We start from the raw sequence: 11,376 nt of genomic DNA on the forward strand, positions 1-11,376 counted from the left end.
GAAACAGTAACGCTTACAACCTTGCAAGCAACCAAGCAAAGGAATGGCGAAGATTTGATGGAATACATCAAAAGGTTCAGGGACATAGCACTTGATTGCTATGATCATTGTGAAGAAAGAACATTGGTGGAAATGTGTATGACAAACATCATTAGGGAGTATAGGGCAGTCTTGGCAAAAGGTCAGAAAGACTGCCCAGTTTGTGGAGCCAAGTTCGGAAAAAAGAAACGCTTCGCAAGTTATGACAGTATCTACTAGCGAACGGAGAAGGAAGACTGATGGGAGGGAATACGATACTCCCCCACCAATACCATGCACTCTAAAAGAATTAGATACGTTGCTAGACAAGTGGATAGTAGACGGAGTTTTCAAGCCTAATCAAGTTTCTAGAGAACCAAAGAAGAGGAGCGGAGGGACCCACGCTTCTGCCGTTTGCACAACTAAGTGCAACATCCTACCGTAGAGTGTTGGGCGCTCCGCAGATTGGTACACCGCAGGATCAAAGAAGGGACTCTAGAACTATCCCAGCAAGAGGTTCAAAGAAACCCACTCCCAAACCACAAAGGGAAGGGTATAGCAGTGGTAGTAATTTGCGCGGATCCAGGGGAAGACAAAGAAGAAAATCTAGCCTTGCTTGCCGCAGCAATTACCACTTTACAGTGAAGCTCCAAATTCAAAAAAAATTTTGACTAGCTGGGGCTCACAGCAAAGGAAAGAAAGATAGCCACGGAGGCTCTGGTGAGCATCGCCTCCGCGGCAGGAGTAGAATGCTTATCAGTAGAAATCCCAAATGACAGAGCCCTCTTACAGGAGTCGACTGAGATCACTTTTAGTAATGAGGATATAGAGATGGGATACCCAGATCACTGGAAGCCCTTCTACTTGGCGGCATCTATAAATCAAATCCTCATCAAGAGAGCCTTGGTAGATACAGGTGCTTCTGTAAATCTCATTCTATTGAGCACTTTACAAGCAGCAGGAATTTCAAAAAGAAAGATTCAAGGATGCCCAATGGAAGTGACAGGGTTTGGCAGAAGGGGCGAGTACACTGCAGGCCACATCCAGTCGCGGTTGAAAGTAGGCCCCATAACTTCTTTAGCTCGGTTCCATGTGGTGAAAACAGAGGTCTCCTATCATGTGCTTTTGGGGAGGCCATGGTTGCACAAACACCAATTGGTCCCGTCCACCTATCACCAGTGTGTGAAAGGAAGGTTGAATGGCAGAATGATATGCATAGTAGCAAACCCCTCGCCGTTCGAACAGGCAGAGGCTCATTTAGTAGAAACTATGTTTTATGACCAATGGGCTCCATCTGGGGAAAGCTCAGTATCAAAGCCATGAGGTACCTTCGTACCTAAGTGGGAAGACATCCAAGGTGACCTAGAGCCTGCTCTAAGGGAGTTGCTAGTACGAAAAAAGAAAAGAAAAGAAGCACCGGCCACAGAATCAGATGACACACCCCAATGTGTCAGGGTCCAAGGCCCTGATGGCAGGATTGTGTACAAATTATGAAGGCACACGGGGCCCACGAGTGAAATACAAGCGGGCCCCACCCAAGAATGGTAGTATGAGAGTTTGGTGTGTTGCGTGGCACAAGAAAGTTTAGGGAAATAAGGTAATAAAGAGAAAGATGAAAAAATCGCGGCAGAAAAGGAGGTGCAAGTTGTGACAGAAGAAGAGTTAGAGGAGGTTGACTTGGGGTCTGGTTCACAAGGACCAAGTCTCAATTAGTGCAAGTCTGACAGAAAAGAAAAAAGTGTTCAAAGAAGTCTTCGCATGGGATTACAGTGAAATGCTAGGATTAGACCTTGGGCTAGTGGCGCATACGCTAAATGTGGACCCAGAAGCCAAACCAGTGGCCCAGCCTGCCAGGATATTCCACACTGAAATAGAAGGGTAAATAGTTAAAGAAGTATAGAAATTGTTGGCCGCAAGATTCATCAAGCCTATTCAACACTCGCGCTGGCTATCCAACATAGTACCAGTAAAGAAGAAGAACGGACAGATAAGATGTTGTGTAGATTTCAGAAATCTCAACAGAGCCTTTCTGAAGGACGAGTTCCCATTGCCAAACATGGATTTACTAATAGATTCTAGCAGAAAGCGCCATGTTTGCATTCATAGATGGGTTCAGTGGATACAATCAGATCAGAATGGCACCAAGGGATGCGGAGAAAACTGATTTTAGAACACCTATGGGCAACTTCTACTACATTGTGATGCCCTTCGGGTTAAAAAACATAGGTGCAACTTATCAACAAGCGATGACGACCATATTTCATGACATGAATCATCAGGAACTAGAGGACTATGTGGATGACATAGTGGTTAAATCAAGGAGGAGAGAAGAGCACTTCCACGTGTTGAAAAGGGTATTTGAAAGGTGTAGAGCCTTCAAACTAAGAATGAACCCTCTTAAGTGCGCATTTGGAGTGTCCTCTGGGAAATTCCTAGGCTTCCTGGTTCACAGCAGGGGAATAAATATGGACCCGGCCAAAGCCATGGCCCTAGCCACTATGAGACCTCCGGTCATGGTAAAGAAGTTAAAGAGCTTCTTAAAGAAGGCCTCGTACATTCGGAGATTCATCCCTGGGTTTAGGGCTGTCCACGGGTCGGTCTGGGTCGGGTTTGTGCCTAACCCGGAACCAACCCGCCGGAATCGGGTGGGAAAAAAATGCACCCGCCGCCGACCCGCCAGAGTAATCGGGTTGGGCGGTTCAGACCATTAACGGGTGGCGGGCGGGTCGGTCGGAGTCATAGATTTGAGAAGACGACGAGAAAACGGTGAAAAAAACACAGATCCAGTGAAGAAACACAGATTCCGGCGATAGTTTTCCAGATTCTGGCGATAGTTTTCCCTTAGATCCGGTGAAATTTCGTCAGATCCGGCAAAAATCTCACTAGATTTGATGAGATTTCGCCAGATCCTGTCAAAATCTCACTGGATCTAAGGGAAATATCATCAAATTCTGAGTTTCTTCGCCGGATTCTAGAAAATTATCGCCAGATTCTGGGTTTCTTTGCCGGATTCTGGAAAATTATCGCTGAATTCTGGAAATTTTGCCGGAATCTGGAAATCTTTCGGTTGGTTCGGGTTTTTCGGGTTTTAGGGGAGGAAAACCGAAACCGACTCGTCAGAATTAGTTTCTGGTGGTGAAGACCCGCCGCCAACCCGCCGGAGCAGTCGGGTCAGCCGGGTTCGAGTTGGATCCGGTCGGTTCTTCGGGTGGGTCGGGTTGCCGAATCAATCCGGATAGCCCTACCTGGGTTGGCATCAATCACTTTTGCTTTTACCAAATTGCTCAAGAAAGGGCAAAGCTTTGAATGGGGAGAAACACAGTAGATGGCCTTCAAGAGATTACAACAGATTATGATGAACCTCCCTACGGTACAAGCCTCAGTCCATAGAAAGCCATTGCTACTCTACCTAGCCACCAACTCTTATGCCATTGGTGCATTAATCACCCAAAAGGATGGAGGTGGCATTGAGCAATCAGCATACTATATCAACCATGCCTTAAAAGATGTAGAAACTCGTTACCCAAGGGCAGAAAGGGCATGTCTGGCTATTGTGTATGTTTCGCAGAGGTTACACTATTATTTCTTGGCCTACGAAGTATGGCTGATGACCAAGTCCCATGCCATCAAAGTTTTGTTGCAGCAACCAATCCTCTCAGGCAGAATATCCTAGTGGTTGTTACAATTATCACAGTATGACTTGAGGAAAGTTATGTTGTGTTCATCAGTGAAGACTAGAGAAGCCCATTCGTGTAGTACTTGGTAGAAGGCATCCTGCCACAAAAGCACAGTGAAAGATACAAGCTTAAGAGGTTGGCAACGAGATACTTTTTGCATAATATGGTCATTTTCAAAAAAGGGCACGATGGGGACCCCTTAAGATGTTTGGGCCCTGAAGAAGCAAGAGAAATGATAAAAGAAGTGCATTCGGGAGAGTGTGGGGAGCACTAGGGGAAGAAAATGCTTTATAGATGCTTGTTGCAAATGGGTTACTACTGGCCAACCATGAAAAAGGATACGGCAGAATTTGTGAAAAAAAGCCACAGTTGCCAAATACAAGCCAACTTGATTCATACTCACTCGCAGAGCTTACATAGCATGGTCACCCCATGACCCTTCCACACTTGGGGGCTTGATTTGGTAGGACCAGTTAACGCACCATTGCGTGGATACATATGGATACTAATGGCTACGGAATACTTCACTAAGTGGGCAGAGGCAGTGCCATTCCAAAAAGCCACATGAGGAGCAGTGGCAAACTTCATCAAGGAAAACATAATTGTGAGGTTTGGAGTACCCCACAGGATTATCAACAACAATGGCACACCCTTTGTCAACAATGATGGAAGGAAGATGCTGGAGTTCTACCAAGTCAAGCACCATCGTTCATTGCCCTATTACCCTCAAGGAAATGGGCAAGCAGAGGCAACAAACAAGGTCCTCATAAAGATCATCAGTAAAAGGAGCTAAGAGTATACAGGAGGATGGGCAACGCACCTGCCAAACGCCCTTTGGGCTTACAGAAAATCACTAAAGTATGCCACAGGATTTTCACCATTTTCCTTGGTATACGGGACAGAGGTAGTGAGCCCAGCATAAGTGATGACTCCATCTCTGAGAGTTATGCAGATACAAGGGAAGGAAAAGAGGAAGAAGCCTTTACAGCAGAAAGGTGTGAAGATCTAGAAGGACTTGATGAAAGAAGGGAGGAAGCCCAAGAGTATAGCCGCAGATATAGAGAAAGGATGACAGAAGCCTATGGCAGGATGACTAAAGAAAGGGCGTTCGCGGAAGGACAACTTGTGCTAAAAGTGGCGGACTATGTCAGGCGAGGTATGGCAGGACCATCTAAGTTTGCACTAAAATGGGAGGGACACCTCGTAATAAGAGAAACACACCCAAGTGGGTATTATTGTCTAGCCCAGATGGATGGCAAGGACCTAATGGATCCCATTAATGGGAAATGGCTGAAGCATTATTATGCCTAAGTTAAGGTTATGTAGTTGTCCCTTTCATTCAATGAGTTTAAGGTTTACCTTTTGTTTTTTTTTTCCTTTAAGTGACCATGTCACGATACAAGTTTGTAACATGCTTTTATGAGTGCACAATGAAAAGACATGAAGTAGTATAAAAAGCATTCCATGTCATAAGTAATAGCATAAATAGCAACCAATTATAGCATCTTAAAAGTTACAAACCCAAATTGTGGCAACTATGTCAAATTAGCCAAATAAGTGCTATAAAGAGAAAATATGTAGGTGAAGTATGCTAGGTGGGGTAGTAAAAGAAGGAAAAGAACCAAAAAAAAAAAAAGGGGAAGGGAACTACATCAACGAAGCCCAGAGATAAGGGGCTGGTCTCCAAAGCGGTTGGACCTACCAATGCTAGTAAGAAGACGCTCATGAAGACCCTCCAAGCCTGCCACCTCCTTCTTCAAAGTCTCAATACGTGTGTCAATGGCATCTACCGCAGGCTGAACCTTTTTCATGAAAAAGGCTCGGGCAATCTCACGGAGATGGTCTAGGATGAATTCCACAACAAAGCCCACACTGATCAGCTCCTGAATCGCAGCTCTCCACTGTAGGATCCTCTTGGAAGAGACAGTATCAACGAAGTTATGCTCAATGTCATTCATTACGCTTCCTAGTAGTTTCAAGAAATGCTCCCTGGCAGAATGACCAAGGCAGAATCCTTGAATAAAGTCATCCCGACTACTGAAAACTGCCTCTAGGTGAGAAACGCAATCCTGGGGAACCCTGAAGCCATGGAAGTCCACATAAGGAGGGCTAGAACCCCAGAAATCTACAAGATTAAGGTCGTTAATCTCAGGCTGATCAAAATGCGCAAAGAAGGCTGTGGCCTCACCCACAGGGTCTGGAACCGTGGCAGAATTGCTGCCCACCTTAAACTGGGAAGGGACAGTAGGCAACAGACCTAACAAAGAGCATGAGACGTAACATGAGAAACCATGAGCTAGGAGCAATAAATTCGCAAGAAAGAAATGAGGGAGGAGAAGAGAAACTTACCACGACTCGTGAGCATGGGGGCTATGGGAACGACAGAAACAGGTACAGAAGGTACGGCAGAAACGAACGCTGTGGGAATGTCAGAAACGGGTGCTATGGGTGTGGCAGGAGCAGCGGCTGAAGGCATACCTACGTCTGCTGCGACCCTTGGCCCCTCAAAAGTCTTTGCAAACCATGAAAATAGGCATGCAAATAAAGGGAGGTTGTAGCAAAGGGGAGACACAAATACATACGTGTAAGGAAGAGATGACGAAAAAAGAAGAAGAAGGAAGAATGAACTTGGCAAAAAAAAAAGAAAAAAAAAGGCATATACCCATGAATTCGGTCTCGGGGGGAACACTTTCCTTATCGTCAGAATCAGAAATCCTCTTCTTTAAGACAGGTTCATCGTCCGGGTCCTCAAGGATGTCCTCAGACCCCTCAGAGGATAAGTCCGCATCAGGTCCACGTATGGCAGAGCTAGGAATGGAAGAAGGGGTAACTACTAAAGAAGAACCATCCTTCACAGCCTGAGATAGAACTGCGAAGGGGTCACGGGTGGAGATGACAAGGGGTGTGACAGGAGAAGCAACCTCAGTCTGAACAGTAACAGGAGGAGTGGCCACCTCTTGGGGAGTAAGTGTCTCGGCAGGAATGGGAGTGGCCTCACTAACCTTCCCAATTGAGTACCCTCATCTATGGGTACTGGCTCAGTGGGAAGGGTAGAAGCCTCAGCAGGAACTCCATGTGCAGCAGCAGAAGGGGCAGGTGTTGCAAATACTACGTCAGTCCCATAAAAAAAGCCTCCCATGGGTGCACCCATAGAGGCAAAAAGCTCTTCAGCTATGGGGTGATATATAGAAAGAGGCTCGGGCTCATCCTAGAAGATGTAAGGAAAAAGATATGAAGGTCAAAGGGACTTTTAGGCGGATGAGACAAACAAAAGCATGTGCCAAATGAAACACGTGCACAAAAAAAAAAAAAAAAAGAGAGGGAAGAAGAAAAGAAAGGAGATGTACCTCAAACTCAGGCTCATCAAGCAAAATGGGACGGGTGACTAATGTATCTTCCTTATGCTTAGACTGCAAAAAAAAAAGAAAAAAAAAAGGAACAAAAGATAAGGTTAAAGAGAGAAGTCAGCAAACATGTCAAGATTAGCTACAGGAAAGTCAAAAGTATATAAAAGACAAAGCAAAATTGGAGATAACTTACTCTCTGCTCAGCAGCAAACGTAGGGTGAAGGGTTGTCTTTCTCTTGCTACCTCGTGTTTTGTTGGAAGGGGGAGCATTTGTAGATGGTCGTGGCGTAGCAAGTTTGAACTTGCTTGCAGATTTAAGCTTGGCAGGACCCTTCTTACTCGACGCAGAAAGATTCGTAACTCAACTTTCTTCTCCCAACCCAGAGGATAATCATCGGCGTGCTAATGCCACCCTTTTTTCTCCTCATCCCACTCAAAGATAGCAGACCGATTCTGCTTCCTGGCATATGCTAACACAAACTTGGAGGGCAAATGCAACTGAGGATTAGCCGAGATAATTGCGCTAAGCCCATAAGGAGGAACGAGGGAGAAACTACGACTACCCACCAACTCTTGTTCAAACGAAGTCATCACCGCCTGCCGATATCCATGCATGGCAGGGGTACAAAGACCCTCCCTCAGTGAGCCCGAAATGGTAACTGCAGTAAAATGCTGACTCAAAAATTCAAAGGCAGTGGGCCGCAGAAAGGGTTGGACGGAAGTAGGGGACTCCATAAGAAAAGAAAGGTCATCAGGAATGTCCTGGTCTAGTCCGAACTGCCTTCTCACCCGGTTGGTAGGATAATGAACAAACCTAATTCCTTCGTCGGCCAAATAAGGCAACCACCCAGCATTGGTGGCCGTCAAGTAAGTAATCCCGGTCTCATCAAAATCGGTCAAGGGGATGGTAGTCCCGGCGGTGTCAACGAACAAACCCATAGCAGAATCTACACATGTATAACCCGTGCACAATTTTCTGTAAGCCCTCCAAGAAAATCCGACACCTTGATTAAATGATTCAATAGCAGAATGGTCAATTGGCTTCAAGCCGACCTAACGAAAAGCTAGTGGAAAGTCTGACTTAAATCTATCGCAAAAATCAGTAATGGCTTGCAGACACGACTGATACTTTTCTTTAGCGAAGAGAAGGGGCCTACACTTCGACAAATGCTTAGCACAACGCTCGTACAATAGGTGCTGCAAAATAGTACTATGAACTGAGGAGGTGACTATGTGGCAGGAGCCTGCCTGGCTCTCGTCGCTCTGCAGGATGTCTAATTGAACATACAAATACCCCAAGAACATAGGAGCCAATAGCAGACTAATCCTAACAGAAATCTTGATAGCTAAACAGAAATATAAAGGCTTCACGGCGTAATGGGGGTGAGACCTAAAAAAAAACTTGCAAAGCCAAAACACAACAAAGGCCGTATGACGGGCATCCATAGAGAATTTAGAAGAAGAACTAACCCAATAAGACAACTTGGCATTCTTGCTCATCCCCTTCTTCAACTCAGCCTCCACGGCCTCTTCCTCCGAGGAAAGCTCTATGGTAGCAGGATCAATGTTGCCAAGGATAGGCAAGAGTAACTGGTTGGCTACATCTTCTAAGGTCACGGTGACCTCACCGTAGGAGAAGAAGAAGGTATGGGTGGTCGTACACCACCGGCGGACCAAGTGACAAAGGTTGAAGAGGTCCCCAAAGTTGGATAAGCAGCGGGACAAAACGATGGCCTTCAAAACACTGGTTCGCTGTAACAACCCTATGAAGCCAGTGTCGGATAACTCATTGTCCACCCATTCCCTCCAACCCAAGGCGGTACCCGATCCAAACTCAAAATGAATAGGCATCGGGAGTGAAATGCCCTGGCGAATGACAAAATCGGGGATCGAAGAGGCTAACGGGACCCAAGAAACGTCCGTATTTTGCCTGCAAAGAGCGAGCCACACACGGCCCGATGGCAGCGGCGTATAATCGCAGGGAATCTTTAGGAAATGGGGATGGCTATCGTACCAGGGATTAATAAGTGGAGCGCACTCACTGTTCGGAGCACGCTGCGCTTCTTCCTTGTCGGAATGGTCCAACTCGGAGTACACGGCCTCCTCGCCTACGTTACGTGCGGCGGGAGGATTGGAGATAACTTCTTTTCGTTTATAGTGGGAGGAGCTTTGGCTTTTCACCGGCATCATGGTACAGGAATTTGATAGAAGAAAACAGATGGGGATGTTTGAGGAAGAGGAAGTGGTGAAGAAAGGGAAAACGGATAGAGATTTTTGGAAAGGAAGAAGGAGTTTGTGTTTGGGTTACGAAGGGATTCCCTCTTAAATACCCAGGTCATTAATGCCGGCACAAAAGGAGGTGACAGGTCAACCATCAAAAAGAGGATGAAATTAATGAAACGACGGCTGTGTTTCAAAATAACTGCTAAACTGGGAAATTCGAAGAGACAACACTATTCATGGCAGAAATATATATATATGTATATATATGTATGTGTAAGGTAGGGACCACTATTCAAAAGGCCCGCGAAGGAAAAGAAGATGGAAAGACAGAAAGGGCAGGGAAGTCTTTTATTCACATATGAACCGCAGGAACGCTTCATATGTTCAGGGGGCTAAATGTTGATGGTTATTTTGGAAATCCAAGTGGAAAGGAGAAGCCTAGCAACACGGACAAAAAAGAGTTGGTAAATGGATAGAAAACCCATTAAGCCCAAGCGGCGAGAATAATGGATCACAGGCCTATGAGATAGACAAATGGGCCTTGAAGGGGTAAATGAGTTTAAAAGAGCTCGGAAATAGAGAAAAAAAAAAACCATAGGCAGTATATGATGTGGAAAAGTGAGAATGGGTCACGGCAGGCCCAAAGTAATGAAAACAAAGAAAGTAAGGGGTTGATGGCAAGCCTATGAGCCCCAAGGATGAGGGATAATACATTGGGCCAGGGAAGCCCAAAGAATTCAGTAAAAGCCTAGGGGAATGCAAAGATAAGAAAAATGGCTAAGGAAGCCCAAGGAAAGCAAATGGGCCAAGGACGCCTAAGAGAAAACAAATGGGACACGGGAGCCCGCCAGTGATGTAATAAAATAACCAATGGTCGTACTAGGCCATTGGAAGAAGAATATAACGGCAGGCCCAAAGAGGCCCAACATGATTGAGGCAAATAACTTCGTAGTAGGAATGATAGAGTGGTATGGCAGGAGATGGTAGCAGAAAAAGGGTAGGCTGAAGAAAGGCAAAGCCTACCATCAAGCAAGGCCCAGCCCCTAAGTGGGGTAAGCCACAAAAGAAAGGGAAACCAGAAAATAGTCAAAAAAATAGAAGGTAGACTGTTTAGGCCAACCACGACAAGCATATGAGCAACAGGCAGATTTTGGACATACATGGAAGAGAGGCACATGCAGGGCCCAAACCTCACCAGCCTATGCCCAACCAATATAGGACACGGTGAGGTCATGGGTTAGAGGTAAGAGGGCATGGTTTGGGGTTGGGGAGAGGGGAAAAACCTATTCTAAGATTCCCACTCGGGCTTTTTTGGGGAAAGTGTCTTGCTGGGATGACAGACCACCCAAAAGAAGCAAAGCTGAGTTGGAATCACTAGGTGCATGCTATGAGGGATAGGGAGAGAGAAGACACCCACACCATAGGAAGAAAGGGTGCCACGGCAGATAAACAAACAAAATAGTTTTCTTTTGTCTGGTGATGGGGAGTGGCACACAGACGGACCAGTGGTAGTAGGCAAGTACACCCAGACCAGACAAAGGTAGTTAAGGGCTAAAATAGTAAAACCCGGTCACGACAGGTACTATAAAAAGAGGCCCTTGCCGTGTAAGGGGGGGACACTAGCACCACGATATAGGAACTTGAAAAACCAGAGAATAGAAAACAAGTATTGAGAAAAAAGATAAGAAAAGGGAATATTAGAAGAGAAGGAAAGAAAAAGAAAGAGAGTTAGAGTGGCAGACATACACCAATAGGTTGATTCCCTCTCTCCCTCCCAAAGTCCTGCTCTTTGCCAGAAACAAAGAATTCTCTTGTACACCAGCCATTCATGTCCGTTTCTCTCAAAGTGATTAATTTCCATGGCAGGATTTCCCAAGGAGATTATTCACGTTGAGAAGAGACGTTCTTCCCTCTCTGGTTTTGGTCCCGCGGATCAGATTTGATTTGATTTCTTTCTTCTTTTGATTAACCCATATACTACCCACTTATTCCCCTTACTTTTCTTTATAAAAAATAATTGTTGATAAACTGTGATTATCTTTTCTTGATTAGGGATTCACTATTAACTTTAATTAAGAAGTCAAAATACTTTCTTTCGTCTTATTATTATC

Source organism: Quercus lobata, chromosome 3, assembly GCF_001633185.2.
Source record: "Quercus lobata isolate SW786 chromosome 3, ValleyOak3.0 Primary Assembly, whole genome shotgun sequence".
NCBI classification, from domain to species: Eukaryota; Viridiplantae; Streptophyta; class Magnoliopsida; order Fagales; family Fagaceae; genus Quercus; species Quercus lobata.